Source organism: Neoarius graeffei, chromosome 7, assembly GCF_027579695.1.
Source record: "Neoarius graeffei isolate fNeoGra1 chromosome 7, fNeoGra1.pri, whole genome shotgun sequence".
In the NCBI taxonomy this organism is placed as follows: Eukaryota; Metazoa; Chordata; class Actinopteri; order Siluriformes; family Ariidae; genus Neoarius; species Neoarius graeffei.
In genome coordinates, this window is record NC_083575.1 from 37462384 (window position 1) to 37479647 (window position 17264).

A 17264-nucleotide genomic window follows, 5' to 3' on the forward strand; every position below is an offset into this window, starting at 1 on the left:
TTTTCAAAGAATATAATCTGCGTCGTCACTATGAAACCTGCCACAAAGAGTATGTTAGTTTGCGAGGGCAAACAAGAGAAGACAGGATTCGGAGGATGAAATGCGGACTGGCTGCACAACAGAATGTATTCCTTCGCCAAACCCAGATCAACCAGGCTGCTGTCCGAGCTAGCTATAAGGTAGCTCACCTACTAGCTACCCATGGAAAGCCGTTTACTGATGGGGACTTTGTTAAAGTATGCATGCTTGCTGTGGACGAGGAGGTGTGTCCCGACAAGAAGGATGCGCTCGACGCGGCGAGTCTCTCCGCACCTACTATGACCAGGCGAACCGAAGATTTGGGGGACAACATGTATGACCAGCTGAATGAGAGAGCGTCAGAATTCGAGTTTTTTGCTTTGGCCATGGATGAGAGCAATGACGTGCAGGACACAGCACAACTGCTGTGATCTATTGCTCATATTATTATAATTTAACTGTTTTTTAAAATGTATTTATTTTATAGGCCTATTTATTTGACCTTTATTAAGTGCTGCATACAATTATTATTTATATTATTAATAATATCAACAGGCCTACCTACAATTTATAATTTTCCACTCATCTTTGCCAGTGTCAATCACCTCAAATAGGCAGATGTTTCTTACCTTAACAGCTTTGATGTTATTTTTATTAGAAAACAAATAAATGGAATATCTGTGGTATTTCAAATTAAAACAAAGTGTGAAGACTCAACTACTTTTGCAAACCACTAGTAAAGATAAACAAATATGTGCCAGGAATCAAGTGTTGATATAGTAGTGGGGGATATAGTAGTGGGGAATGGGGATATAGTAGTGGGGATATAGTAGTGGCGATATAGTAGTGTGGATATAGTAGTGGGGATGGCCGTGCCAGGCTAGTAATCTCTACTACACAATGAGGCCTGCTGGTGGTCATATTTGTCTGGGTCATACAATTCTATGTGATATAGCTGACCCGACCCCGGCCCCCCATCACAGTCAGGAACGACAATGTGGCCCCCAGAGAAAAAAGTTTGGTGACCCCTGCTGTACAGGATAAGCGGCTACAGATAACGGATGGCTGAATTTGCCTATTGTCAGAAGGAAATTTGGTTTAGATTAAGTTTTAGACATATTTTATTGTACCCATCAAAAGTTTGGATATGCCTACTAATTCATAGGTTTTTCTGCATTTTGACTTTGTAGAACAATACTGAAGACTGAAATAACATATCGGACACCCATGGAATTGGGGTAAACAAAATATGCTTCATATTTTAGATTCTTCAAAGTGGCTACTGTTTACCTTGATGACACCTTGTACACTATTGGCATTATCTTAACCAGCTTCATGAGGTCGTCACCTGGAATGCTTTTCAATTAACAGTTGTGTCTCGTCAAAAGTTAATTAGTGCAATTTCTTGCCTTCTGCAGTAATCTATGTAATAACCACTCAACTAAGTAAAGAGAAATGGCAGTCCATCATTCAGTACACTTTGAGACATAGTGTCTTTTGACTGGTTCTCTCTCTCTCTCTCTCTCTCTCTCTCTCTCTCTCTCTGTCTACAGTATATACATACTGTGTGTGTGTGTACACTGTTTGGACAATGTTGTGTAAAATGGACAAAAGAGTGGATCCACTCAGTAAACTAATTATAGCCAAGCTATTATGCCAGTACTGAAGAAGGTCTGTCGAGAAGTTTTATAGTTATGTCTTCTTAGTTGGTCCTGATCAATAAAGTGACTTCAGTCTCGTAAGCCATTGCATTAATGGGTAATCAGAAAAAGAACCCTTTAACTCTGTTGTGCAGTTCAACAGAGGTCATTCTGATCGTCCAGCTGTAGCATCAAGTCTGTCTCCCCAGGGATCACAGATGAAGGCTTATAACTCTGTGTGGGCTGATTTTCATTGGGAATTGTGGTGAAGGTCCAGCCATAGTCTCAGATGTGTCGGTTCATCCAAGGGCTTTGTAACTTGCTGTGCAGAATTCTTCAATGGAGATAGCACTGAAGGTCCAAAGTCCTGAACCTGACCCTGTGGAGCTTTTTGGCAACCTGATATTTATATCCCAGGGAAACGGTACATGGCCAAAGGCAACAAAAGCTTTCTTTTCATTGTTTCAAAAAATCCCTCAGCTGGTATTTTGATGGTGGTGGTGTTGTCTCACATGTCAGTACATAATCTCTCAGGTGTTCAGTTGGATCAAGACATAACTTTACAAAATTTTCATACGACTCAAACCATTCAATCCTTGTGCCCTGTGCATGGGGGTGGGGTGATCCTGGAAGAGGATATAATGATAGAAATTTTTCTTCACAGGATAAAGGGAGTCAGTGAGAATTTTGTATTGATTTATAGTCTTCCCTCTAAGCACACACACGCTGCACTCTTAGGTCATGTTATATTGATCTTCTCACCATATATACACAGTCACTCCAAAACTCTGGAATGCTCTTCAGTTGTCCAAAATAGCTTCTCTTTCAAAGACCAAATGAAAACACAACTCTACACGTACGACTGTAAGACTTTCACTTATAAGGCATAGCTTCATCTTGTTACTCAACAAATCTAATTGTTGTATGTGTTCTATTCCTGTTTTATTCCTTTCTGTTAATTTATGTGTAATACATGTGTATTAATGTTTGTTTTAACACATAGCGTACTTGTAGGTTGTATTCTGTCTGTAAAATGTCTCCTGTACATTATCCTTGGTTGTGGGGAAGGTTGTGTATATAAATGAAGTAAGTTATGACATTTTCTTCAGTACTGAATTATAATTCAATTTGAATATCTTGCCTTTGTAAGAGTCCTTCTATTTATTTGGCATCACACAGGAGAAACTTTCTTGTTGCTATGGTGAATACTGGAATGCAACAAGAAAAGCAGAAATGTGTTTGAGGGCAGAATTTCAATCGCAACTAGAACTGAAACAGTAAATGACATTTATTTATTGATTAGCTCAGCAGCTGTTCAATTACTTCATTTCACTGAAAGCAAAAACACCTGAAAGATGGAAATGGGTACATCTGTGCCAAGCTGGTGCATAACAGAAGTGGTCTGAAGTACAAGAGCCATTTATTTTGATGTCTTTAATGCTTTTCTTTTATTTATTTAACTTTGGAAAGAAAGACAACATTGAAACAAAATATAACCTGCATATCAGTCTTCACTGATGTAGTCAGGAATCATTTGTCATTGAACATTGTGATGCATTCAAAACACACTGGCTATGCTCATAACTGAATAATTTGAAAACTGATTAATTTTAAAGCGTATTGAATTGCATACATGACCTAATGGTTCAGGATTTGGTTGGAGTGTTTTACGTATTTCTGTAACCCCTGAAATGTCCATTAGTTTTATTTTGGTCTTTACTAAGGCAACAGCAAAGGATTACATTCCACTGGTTCCTGTGTAACATCTCAGTAAATGGGGAAATTAATTAGGAGCCTTTTTAAACTGAAATATGCTGTGCCTTTCTGCTTTAGAAGAAAAATATTATGAAGGGTACAGACTGCTTTTTGCTGTTCTTTGCTTTGACCTAGAGGACTGTGTATAAGTATACAAACTTGCATTTTTGCTCAGCATTTGCGCTTGGAATCACCTTTGAAAGTCAAATAAGCTTGAAAAGAAAGACAAGGAAAGCAAATCATGACCATGGTGATGTTTACATTGACTTGCGCACATGCATATATATGAAATGCTGTAGAGCAAAATAATGAAATTAAATGTTTCTATATTAAAAAAATACCATAAAGATCAGTAAGCAGTGATGCACGAAAAAAGTCAATGTTTAGTCTGAGAAGGGTACAAAAAAATTTCCACGGCATTAGATATACCATGCAGCACAGTGAAGACCATCATCAAGAAGTGGAGAAGATATGGGACAACAGTGACATTACTGAGAACTGGACATCCCTCCACAATTGATGAAAAGACAAGACGGAAACTGGTCAGGGAGGCTGCCAAGAGGCCGACAGCAACACTGAAGGAGCTGCAGGAATTTCTGGCAAGTACTGGCTGTGTACTACATGTGATAACAATGTCTGGGCTATGAGGTTGGGTCAAAGAAAAACATCCAGGCCTGGCTAAATTTGGCAAAAAAAAAAAAATCAACTCTCCCAAATGCATGTGGGAAAATGTGTTATGGTCTGATGAAACCAAGGTTGAACTTTTTGGCCACAATTCCAAAAGGTCTGTTTGGTGCAAAAACAACACTGCACATCACCAAAAGAACACCATACCCACGGTGAAGCATGGTGGTGGCAGTATCATGTTTTGGGGTTGTTTTTCTTCAGCTGGAACAGGGGCTTTAGTCAAGGTGGAGGGAATTATGAACAGTTTTAAATACCAGTCAATTTTGGCTGAAAACCTTCAGGTGTCTGCTAGAAAGATGAAGAGGAATTTCATCTTTCAGCATGACAATGACCCCAAAAAAGTTTTGGAATGGCCCAGCTAGAGTCCAGACCTAAATCCAATTGAAAATCTGTGTGGTGACCTGAAGAGGGCTGTGCACAAGAGATGCCCTCGCAATCTGACAGATTTGGAGCGCTTTTGCACAGACAAGTGGGCAAATATTGCCAAGTCTAGATGTGGCAGGCTGATAGACTCCTACTCAAAAAGACTGAATGCTGTAATTAAATCAAAAGGTTCTTCAACAAAGTATTAGTTTAAGGGTGTGCACACTTATGCAACCAGCTTATTGTACATTTTTTTTATATTTTTTCCCCCTAACAGATTTTTTTTTTCAATTGAATTGTACAGGTTGTAGGTCACATTAAAGGTGGGAAAAGTTTTGAAATTATTTATCGTGGTCTCATTTTTTTTTTTTTACATCAGAAAAACCTATCATTTTAACAGGGTGTGTACACTTATATATAAATATATATATATATACACACAGTGGTGCTTGAAAGTTTGTGAACCCTTTAGAATTTTCTATATTTCTGCATAAATATGACCTAAAACATCATCAGATTGTCACACAAGTCCTAAAACTAGGTAAAGAGAACCCAGTTAAACAAATAAGACAAATATATTATACTTGGTCATTTATTTATTGAGGAAAATGATCCAATATTACATATCTGTGAGTGGCAAAAGTATGTGAACCTCTAGGATTAATAGTTAATTTGAAGGTGAAATTAGAGTCAGGTGATTTCAATCAATGGGATGACAATCAGGTGTGAGTGGGCACCCTGTTTTATTTAAAGAACAGGGATCTATCAAAGTCTGATCTTCACAACACATGTTTGTGGAAGTGTATAATAGTACGAACAAAGGAGATTTCTGAGGACCTCAGAAACAGCATTGTTGATGCTCATCAGGCTGGAAAAGGTTACAAAACAATCTCTAAAGAGTTTGGACTCCACCCATCCACAGTCAGACAGATTGTGTACAAATGCAGGAAATTTAAGACCATTGTTACCCTCCCCAGGAGTGGTCAACCAACAAAGATCACTCCAAGAGCAAGGCGTGTAATAGTCGGCGAGGTCACAAAGGACCTCAGGGTAACTTCTAAGCAACTGAAGGCCTCTCTCACGTTGGTTAATATTAATGTTCATGAGTCCACCATCAGGAGAACACTGAACAACAATGGTGTGCATGGCAGGCTTGCAAGGAGAAAGCCACTGCTCTCCAAAAAGAACATTGCTGCTCATCTGCAGTTTGCTAAATATCATGTGGACAAGCCAGACAGCTATTGGAAAAATGTTTTGTGAAGGATGAGACCAAAATAGAACATTTTGGTTGAAATGAGAAGCCTCATGTTTGGAGAAAGGAAAACACTGCATTCCAGCATAAGAACCATATCCCATTTGTGAAACATGGTGGTGGTAGTATCATGGTTTGGGCCTGTTTTGTTGCATCTGGGCCAGGACGGCTTGCCATCATTGATGGAACAATGAATTCTGAATTATACCAGCGAATTCTAAAGGAAAATGTCAGGACATCTGTCCATGAACTGAATCTCAAGAGAAGGTGGGTCATGCAGCAAGACAATGACCTTAAGCACACAAGTCGTTCTACCAAAGAATGATTAAACAAGAATACAGTTAATGTTTTGGAATGGCCAAGTCAAAGTCCTGACCTTAATCCAATTGAAATGTTGTGGAAGGACCTGAAGTGAGCAGTTCATGTGAGGAAATCCACCAACATCCCAGATTTGAAGCTGTTCTGTATTGAGGAATGGGCTAAAATTCCTCCAAGCCGGTGTGCAGGACTGATCAACAGTTACCGGAAACGTTTAGTTGCAGTTATTGCTGCACAAGGGGGTCACACCAGAGACTGAAAGCAAAGGTTCACATACTTTTGCCACTCACAGATATGTAATATTGGATCATTTTCCTCAGTAAATAAATGACCAAGTATAATATTTTTGTCTCATTTGTTTAACTGGGTTCTCTTTATCTACTTTTAGGACTTGTGTGAAAATCTGATGATGTTTTAGGTCATTTTTATGCCGAAATATAGAAAATTCTACAGGGTTCACAAACTTTCAAGCACCACTGTATATATATATATATATATATATATATATATATATATATATATACAGTGGTGCTTGAAAGTTTGTGAACCCTGTAGAATTTTCTATATTTCGGCATAAAAATGACCTAAAACATCATCAGATTTTCACACAAGTCCTAAAAGTAGATAAAGAGATAAAGCGGCTAGAGATAATGAGATAATATATATATTATCTCATTATCTCTAGCCGCTTTATCCTGTTCTGCAGGGTCGCAGGCAAGCTGGAGCCTATCCCAGCTGACTATGGGTGAGAGGCAGGGTACACCCTGGACAAGTCGCCAGGTCATCACAGGGCTGACACATAGACACACAACCATTCACACTCACACCTACGGTCAATTTAGAGTCACCAGTTAACTTAACCTGCATGTCTTTGGACTGTGGGGGAAACCGGAGCACCCAGAGGAAACCCACGCTGACATGTGGAGAACATGCAAACTCCGCACAGAAAGGCCCTCGTCGGCCACGGGGCTCGAATCCGGACCTTCTTGCTGTGAGGCGACAGCGCTAACTACTACACCACCGTGCCACCCACTACACACACACACACAAACAAACAAAAAAATCCAGATTCACTGGATATGAGCAGTCATGCACTCTGATTGGCTACTCTACGACTAGGATATCAGCTCATATACCATGAGTAGAGAAAAACAAAATGGCTTTGTTATCAAGTATTTAAAAGAAACAGAAATAGCTAAAAGAATATAGTCCTGCCTGCCAATATTGCCTGTTCCACACTCCAGCCCAGTTGGTGGCAGTAATGCACCTTTAAGTTGTTTTGCCAACTGCCAAAAATCCAGAAAGAAGAACAACAACAAAATGGCGGCGCGTGTTGCTGAACCAACCAAGGACGAAATAAAAACTCTCCTTGGAAACAAAACCCCCAAAAATACAAGAAAAAGCAACAAAATATGGAATAAAAGTATTTGAGGGTAAGAACGTATCTTTTTTTATTTTTCAAGAATTATTATAGCATTTTTCACAAATTGCTACTGTAATTTTGCCAGTTTGTTTACATTCTAAGCAGAAATGATTGTCAGACATTTTGTATAAAGTTTTTATTTATTGAATTTGCAAAAAGTAAAAATAAAAATGCTCTTTTTCTCAAAATCCAGTGAATGTGGATAGAATAAAACAGTTATTCCACTCAATCTCGTCTTACATGGCTTATAGCCGATGAGGCACGTAGCACTGAGTTGGCTTATAAGCCATGTATGACTCGATTTTGTGGAATAACTGTTACAGCATTGCTTTTCCACATTCCTTGCTTCTCCTTATTCACTCCATTTGTCTTACGTTGACTCAATTTGCCATGCCATGCCAAACATAAACAGGAACTAAAGCTTAAAGCAGATACGCAGAGCCTTTATTTGTAAATACATTTCTGAATGGATAGTATCTCCATCCTTGACTCTTGTATGCTGCATAAATGGGAATTTAAAAAAGTATATTTTTGAGAGAGTTAAAATCGACCGCAAAGTTGGCATTCAAGCTGCCCCGCTGAGCCAGCCAGCCCTGAGCGCGTGACGTCACAGTGGTAACCGGTTTTAAGGCCGAGGCCTTTTACAGCTATAGACCAAAGTCATAGAAATAAAAGTTTATGGTGAAAGTAAGAAATACCATTACCGGCTTGCTCAACTAAGACTGATTTGACTTCACTGATTGTGGGTTGACTCTCATTAAAACAGGATAGGTGTTATAACTTATGCAACATACATGTACATGCATACATTTTCACTGATAAAACGTAAAAGGCTAATTAAATAATCAGATGAACTGAGACAATCATATTCTGAAGCAAATTAAATAATCTTATACCGGTAACTTAAACACACACAATACAAGTTACATGTATTAATCTAAATGCAAGTAAACAATGTGTGTCATTTTTGTTGTTTCGTATCCAAATAAGAGTCGGAACTTACCTGTCTGTGTTCTCGCTTCTTGAAGGCCGATCTTGTGGCCGATTGTTTTGAAACAATCTGACGTTCAGTTCTCTGTTCATTCGCTTCTTCCACGTAAGGGCGAGATGGCAGCAATATCCATTGAAGAAATCAGACGGCTGCTCCACTCATTCTCCATTCTCTACATTACTGAGTACTCTGCCATTACTGCTGAGCTCAGGCAATTACTAAAACCCGGGACAGAACGGGATGTCACCGGTTTTTTGCAGCAACCACGGGGAGGTCACTGCCCGAGCGATATGTCCCGTCCAATTCCTTCCTGGGTTTTACCAACAACCCTCGGCTCACTCCAGGAGAGCTGGTGCAACTGAACTCACTTTCCTTAAAAAATAAATAAGTAAAATTAATACTGGCGGCACGGTGGTGTAGTGGTTAGCGCTGTCGCCTCACAGCAAGAACGTCCGGGTTTGAGCCCTGTGGCCGGCAAGGGCCTTTCTGTGTGGAGTTTGCATGTTCTCCCCGTGTCCGCGTGGGTTTCCTCCGGGTGCTCTGGTTTCCCCCACAGTCCAAAGACATGCAGGTTAGGTTAACTGGTGATTCTAATTTGACTGTAGGTGTGAATGTGAGTGTGAATGGTTGTCTGTGTCTATGTGTCAGCCCTGTGATGACCTGGCGACTTGTCCAGGGTGTACCCCGCCTTTCACCTGTAGTCAGCTGGGATAGGCTCCAGCTTGCCTGCGACCCTGTAGAACAGGATAAAGCGGCTAGAGAAAATGAGATGAGATGAAAATTAATACTTTCCTTTTCTTGTTTTCTTTTTCTTTAATTGTTGGTACTGCACCCTCTTTCAATACGGGCTTATAGCCAACGCTCCTCAACAGATCAGAAGTTTCATACGAGTCTTCAGTAAAATGTGCAGAGCAGAGGAGAGACCACTTCATAGCCACCCAATGTGCCCGTGAACTTCTCGCAGAACGCGTCCAAATCTTTGCCGTTTGAACATTCTTGGGCCATGAATGCAACATAAATCCACCTTCTGTCATGTTGCTGCACCGGCCAGCAACATATCTATGTGGCATGGCGATAAATTAGCTCAAAATGGAGGATCGGAGTTGCAGTCAGCTCTGTACTTTTAGTATAGCAGAAATGACGATGAGACCGATAGACTTCCTGCTGTGACGTTACAGACGTCAAGGTCATTCACTCAGACCGCTACCTATATGAATCACTTTAATCTAAAAATTACTATTTTAGATTTATTGTTAACACTTAAAACTATTCCTGTGCCATTCTTGAGGTCTCAAGGCATTTATAAACAAAAGTGAGGTGATGGCTCTGCGTATATGCTTTAAGGAGAGACATTTTTTATTTTAATTTAATTAAATTTAATCTTTTAAATAACCGTATGTAAAACAGGGTGGCACGGTGGTGCAGTGGTTAATACTGTCATGTCAAGGAACAAATGTTCTGGGTTTGAGTCTCGTGCTTGACCAGAGCCTTTCTGTGTGGAGTTTGCATGCTCTCCTGGTGCCTTCATGGGTTTCCTTCCACAGTTCAATTGCCTGCAGGTGTGAATGGTTGTTCATCTCTGTGTTGGCCATGCGATGGTTTGGCAACCTGTCCAGGGTGTACTGTGCCTCTCGCCTGATGTCAGCTGGGATCGGCTTCAGCTTACCCGCAACCTGCAATGGATAAGCAGAACAGAAAATGAATGTATGCAAACACAATTACTTGAGGGTCTCATTTTCCATTTCTATAGGCAGACTGAGTTTCTTCAATGAATATGGTAACCAAGAAGCTTCACAACATGCATGAAAAATTCTTCTTCACGTGAACAGTAATGGCCAACATAGACAAAAAAATGCCAGCCATATTAGCATCACCCTAGTTACTTAGTGTAAAATGATGGTAGTTTACTCAGATATTAAAATCAAATTTAAAAAGTATGTAAAAAATGTGTAGATGCAGTGAATCACCAGTTTATTAGGTATACCTATTGAGTAGTATGTTCAGAAGTAGTTCACAAAAGCAAGACTTTGGATATGACTTGGATGTTGGACTACAAGGCAAAGACAGTGATTTAAGATGTATTGACTTTCGAGTGCACATTCAAAAGTAAGGTTGGAAAGGCAGAAAATACAGTGTCTTGCAAAAGTATTCATCCCCCTTTGTGTTTGTCTCGTTTTGTTGCATTACAAGCTGGAATTAAAATGGATTTTTTGGGGGGTTAGCACCATTTGACTTATACAATATGTCTACCAATTTAAAGGTAACAAACAATAATTAAGATGAAAAAAAAACAAAGGAAAAACAAATCTGGAGTGGGCAGAGGTATTCAGCCCCAAAGTCAATACTTTGTAGAGTCACCTTTTGCTGCAATTACAGCTGCAAGTCTCTTGGGGTATGTCTCTATTAGCTTAGCACATCTAGCCGCTGGGATTTTTGCCCATTCCTCAAGGCAGAACTGCTCCAACTCCTTTAAATTAGATGAGTTGCGTTGGTGTACAGCAATCTTCAAGTTATGCCACAGGTTTTCAATTGGATTGAGGTCTGGGTTTTGACTAGGCCATTCCAAGACATTTAAATGTTTCCCTTTAAACCACTCCAGTGTAGCTTTAGCAGTATGTTTTGGGTCATTATCCTGCTGGAACATTAACCTTCATCCCAGTCTCAAATCTCTGGCCGACTCAAACAGATTTTCCTCCAGAATTGCCCTGTATTTAGTGCCATCCATCTTTCCTTCAGTCCTGACCAGCTTTCCTGTCCCTGCAGATGAAAAACATCCCCACAGCATGATGCTACCACCACCATGCTTCACTGTAGGAATGGTGTTCTCAGGGTGTTGGGTTTGCACCACACATGGCGTTTCCCATGATGGCCAAAAAGATCAATTTTAGTCTCATCTGACCAGAGAATCTTCTTCCATGTGTTTGGGGAGTCTGACACATGCTGTTGGGCAAACTCCAAATGCGTTTTCTTTAATCAGTGGCTTTTTTCTGGCCACTCTTCCATAAAGCCCCACTCTGTGGAATGTACAGCTTAAAGTAGTCCTGTGGACAGATACTCCCATCTCCACTGTGGATCTTTGCAGCTCCTTCAGTGTTATCTTTGGTGTCTTTGTTGCATTTCTGATTAATGCCCTCCTAGCCCGGTCTGTGAGTTTTGGTGGGTGGCCTTCTCTTGTCAGGTTTGTAGTGGTGCCATATTCTTTCTGTTTTTCTATAATGGATTGAATGGTGCTCTGTGGGATAGTCAAAGTTTTGGATATTTTTTAATTACCCAACCCTGATCTATACTTCTCCACAACTTTGTCTCTGACCTGTTTGGAGGCTCCTTGGTTTTCATGTTACTTGTTTCATAGTGTAGCAGAGTCAGGATCCTTCCAGAACAGGTTGATTTATACAGACATCATGTGACAGATCATGTGACACTTTGATTGCACACAGGTGGATCTTAATCAACTAATTATGTGACTTATGAAGTGAATTGGTTGGACCAGCTCTTATTTAGGGGTTTCATACAAAAGGGAGTGAATACCTATGCACACTCCAGATGTCTGTTTTTTTTTTCATCTGAATTTTTGTTTGTGTCACAATAAAACAGACCCTCCAGGATTTCGTGATGTTGCAATTTGCAACGTCAACGCAAATTCAACCAATCCCTGCGAATTCAGGGCGGTGTTGCAATTATATCCAATCACCGCAACTTTCCCGCAAATTTGACCAATCGTTGGTGTCATCTTGAGGTGACGTCGACAAACTACCTTCCGCCTTACTTCCGTGTATACGTTCAAGAGAAGCAGCATGATGTGCGAGTCAGTGTTTATGTAGGCTTAAATTCTGTTACTGAAAGTGTGTTATGTTTACAGTGAAGGACTGTGCGCACTTTACATTATTTTTTTTACTTAATACAAGAAATTAATGGATGCCAATGTTTTTGCCAAAATGGTATTTTATTTTCCATTGTTTAGGCAGCTTCAGCATCATACTGTGAGATTCTGTTCAAATTGTTTTTTCTTCTATGAAGCCTGAGCCATTTATTTTATTAGTTTATAATTATTGTTTAATTTATTCTTCATGAGAGACTGCCTGCACACAGTACTAGTATTAATAGTTTTTTTTTCTTACATGAAAGCTGAGGCATTTATATTATATTTTAAGGTAACTTCATGTTGTGCTGTGAGGTTCTATGCACTTTAACTTTTGAACCAACAGGTGCATTTGGATAAGTAAAGCCTATTTTTCTGCATTTTTGTAGTCCTGGTAATCTTTTATATTGGTAAAGTTGTTTATAGGACCATTTCTCAGTGTCTTTGTTTTTTTAATCAATACTTTTTCAGTAATAACTTAATATTTAACATATCACTCAATTTTAATCACAAAAAGAGAAAATCGCAACAATTTCTCGCAACTTTCACTTCCTCCCGCAATATAATCGCAACAAAAACCTAAAAAACACCACAACTTTCATCGCAATTTTTTGGAAAACCCCCGCAACATCAGACACTTTAGCCCGCAACAATCACAAAAAAGGCCCGCGGAATCCGGGGGGGGGGACTGATAAAACAACAATTTTCACCTTTAAAGTGGTAGGCATGTTGTGTAAATCAAATGGTGCTAATCCCCCCCAAAATCCATTTTAATCCCAGTTTGTAATGCGACAAAACAGGACAAACACCAAGGGGGATGAATACTTTAGCAAGACATTGTATTAAGAAAATAAATGTTTTCAAATGTATCTCTGTTAGTATTGAATATTCAGATATGGCATGCTGTTCTTCAGGTAGGAATGCCAGAAAAACATTATATGGACCATCATGCAACCACCAAAAGTGTATCTAAAAATACAGAATTTTTACTATAGTTTGTACTCTTATGAGAGTTTTAATATTAATTTTTATTCTGTGTGCTTATGATATCACATGATACAATGCAGTAGATTAGTGTCCAGTTAATGGACCCCAGTTGGTACAGGATCCCAAAATGCAGTTGGATACTTGTAGGTATGCATAAGACATTTTGTACACAGGGATGGACTCATGTTGCTTGCACCAAGTTCTGATTCTTATATCAGCAGGACAGAATGTGCTCCTGAATTCAAATGTCATTTTTTATGGATATTTTTCATATCAGGAAGGAATGAATGAGAAAGTGTATGGCAAGAAAAGAAAGGAGGAAGGGAGGGATGTGTGATGAATAAAGATCCCAAGGGATTCAATGTGCACCTGAGAAATTGGACACGACACTGAAAAGATGGCTTTGAAATGTTCTCATAATCCATCAATTACCTGAGCCTCAACATGTCCATGTTTTGTCCAACATTTACATCAACTTAATCAAATTCCTACACTGCTTACCTATTATACATTACTGAACTCTGAGAAAGTGCAGAGGAGTTTGTTTCAGTGATTATCTTGTCATTTGCCTCAATATGAGTAATGTTCTCGTATAAAGTGCTTTCAGGTAAAAGAACACTTGAATAAGCACATCTAAATTGTTTTTATACAGACCATATGAGCTGTACAAAGTCTTAAATGACCTGTGATGTCTGATGGATATTTTTCATATCAGGAAGGAATGAATGAGAAAGTGTATGGCAAGAAAAGAAAGGAGGAAGGGAGGGATGTGTGATAAATGAAGATCCCAAGGGATTTAATGTGCACCTGAGAAATTGGACATGACACTCGTCTTACTTTATCTTACTCATCAAGCAGCCTGCCTTTTATAGGCACAACAAAACCTTTAGTCACTGCACCTGTGTTAATAAATATCTCATTTAGTGAGAGGACTAAAAAACTTGCAGGATGTCCTTTTAAGAACATTAGAAGTAAAACTACTATGTTTGTTGTAGCTGTAGAGCAGACAGTTGTCAACTCCAGTCCTGTATAGCTTCAAGCTTTCCTTACGCCCAACACAACTGATTCAGATCATCCCCAGTAGTGAACATTTGAAACCTATTCAAGCAGTGAGTCTTCCTGATTTGGAGAGATATTGTATGTAGATATCGTTTCTCCTGTCACTATATTGTATGTTTGGGGTACCATCACAGCAGAATGCCAACAGTCCAAAATCCACAGTCATTTAACATAATGCAAGAGGCATTACACAGAAAACGTGCAGATACCACAAGTTGAATACAGACAAAGATACAAAGTTCATCACTGTATTGCAGTCACAGGGTATTTTTCCACTTGGCATGGTTTCCTGCTTTAAACATTATAAAATACAAGGGTCATGCTATGTTGTGCAGTCTAGGCTTGAAATGAAACCAGTATATCAGCTGTATTTAATAGACTTGTTTTAAAACACAATAAATGCAGAATTTTTACTTTGTGTTTGTATAATATCAAAACTAAAGACCCATAGGTCAACACACACACACACACACACACTGTCTGATTTGCATTACAAGCAAATGCATGATGATTAAGTCGTTAAATTTATTTATTTTTTTATTACGAAAATAATGATAAGAAAATTCACCCTGTACTCAACATCTTTGGTGAAATTTTATGCTTTTTCTCAGTGAATGAGATGAATATATCATTTATGGTTGATTGAACAATGGTTAAAGCTTTTCACTCTGCACTTGGCAGTTGTATAAGGGGATTAACTGAGAAGGGCTGTGTACTGTTTTCCATATGCTTGGCCATGTGTGGCGAGAGTGTTACACTGCACCTGTACTAGATGTTAGACAGACAGTCATAACCAGGGGTGTAGTGGGCGTGGTACGCGGGGGTACGCCGTCCACCCACTTCTCCCGAGGTGAGATTCAAAAAAAAAAAAACAACTGTCATTCAATGGCCTGAGTTTATACGCTCTACAGTAAGTGACACGTGCCTTTGTGCTCATCATCAATGCCCCCCCCAATCGAACGTTACGTAAAACGTAGCGACGCAGAGTAGAATGCATTCTAAACGCAGCCGAGATATTAGAATTATGTAAACGGTTGACTCCGCCATCTGTCGGTTTAATGCTTCATGATCTTTGAAGTTCTAATGCGATTTTTGCTCAATATAGGCCTATGATTTTGAATAGCCTAATAATAACAGTAGGGTCTCTCTCTCTCTTTCTCTCTGTGTGTGTGTGTGATTTCCGGGCGTTCATGGTAGCAGCACCGAGAGGGCAACAGAACTGATATAATCGCCTGCCTGGTCATCCTTACGCGGATAATTTCACCACATACTGTATTATATACAGTGGTGCCTGAAAGTTTGTGAACCCTTTAGAATTTTCTATATTTCTGCATAAATATGACCTAAAACATCATCAGATTTTCACACAAGCCCTAAAAGTAGATAAAGAGAACCCAGTTAAACAAATGAGACAAAAATATTATACTTGGTCATTTATTTATTGAGAAAAATGATCCAATATTACATATCTGTCAGTGGCAAAAGTATGTGAACCTTTGCATTTAGTATCTGGTGTGACCCCCTTGTGCAGCAGTAACTGCAGCTAGACGTTTCTGGTAACTGTTGATCAGTCCTGCACACTGGCTTGGGTGAATTTTAGCCCATTCCTCTGCTTCAACTCTGGGATGTTGGTGGGTTTCCTCACATGAACTGCTCGCTTCAGGTCCTTCCACAACATTTCGATTAAGGTCAGGACTTTGACTTGGCCATTCCAAAACATTAACTTTATTCTTCTTTAACCATTCTTTGGTAGAATGACTTGTGTGCTTAGAATCGTTGTCTTGCTGCATGACCCACCTTCTCTTGAGATTCAGTTCATGGACAGATGTCCTGACATTTTCCTTTAGAATTCACTGGTATAATTCAGAATTCATTGTTCCATCAATGATGGCAAGCCGTCCTGGCTAAGATGCAGCAAAACAGGCCCAAACCATGATACTACCACCACCATGTTTCACAGATGGGATAAGGTTCTTATGCTGGAATGCAGTGTTTTCCTTTCTCCAAACATAATGCTTCTCATTTAAACCAAAAAATTCTATTTTGGCCTCATCCATCCACAAAACATTTTTCCAATAGCCTTCTGGTTTGTTCATGTGATCTTTAGCAAACTGCAGATGTGCAGCAATGTTCTTTTTGGAGAGCAGTGGCTTTCTCCTTGCAACCCTGCCATGCACACAATTGTTGTTCAGTGTTCTCCTGATGGTGGACTCATAAACTTTAACATTAGCCAATGTGAGCAAGGCCTTCAGTTGTTTAGAAGTTACCCTGGGGTCCTTTGTGACCTCGCTGACTATTACACGCCTTGCTCTTGGAGTGATCTTTGTTGGTCGCCCACTCCTGGGGAGGGTAACAATGGTCTTGAATTTTCTCCATTTGTACACAATCTGTCTGACTGTGGATTGGTGGAGTCCAAACTCTTTAGAGATGGTTTTGTAACCTTTTCCAGCCTCATGAGCATCAACAACGCTTTTTCTGAGGTCCTCAGAAATCTCCTTTGTTTGTGCTATGATACACTTCCACAAACATGTGTTGTGAAGATCAGACTTTGATAGATCCCTGTTCTTTAAATAAAACAGGGTGCCCACTCACACCTGATTGTCATCCCATTGATTGAAAACACCTGACTCTAATTTCACCTTCAAATTAACTGCTAAACCTAGAGGTTCACATACTTTTGCCACTCACAGATATGTAATATTGGCTCATTTTCCAAAAATAAATAAATGACCAAGTAAAATATTTTTTGTCTCATTTGTTTAACTGGGTTCTCTTTATCTACTTTTAGGACTTGTCTGAAAATCTGATGATGTTTTAGGTCATATTTATGCAGAAATATAGAAAATTCTAAAGGGTTCACAAACTTTCAAGCACCACTGTATATGATTTGAAATTCATAATCTTTGTGTCCT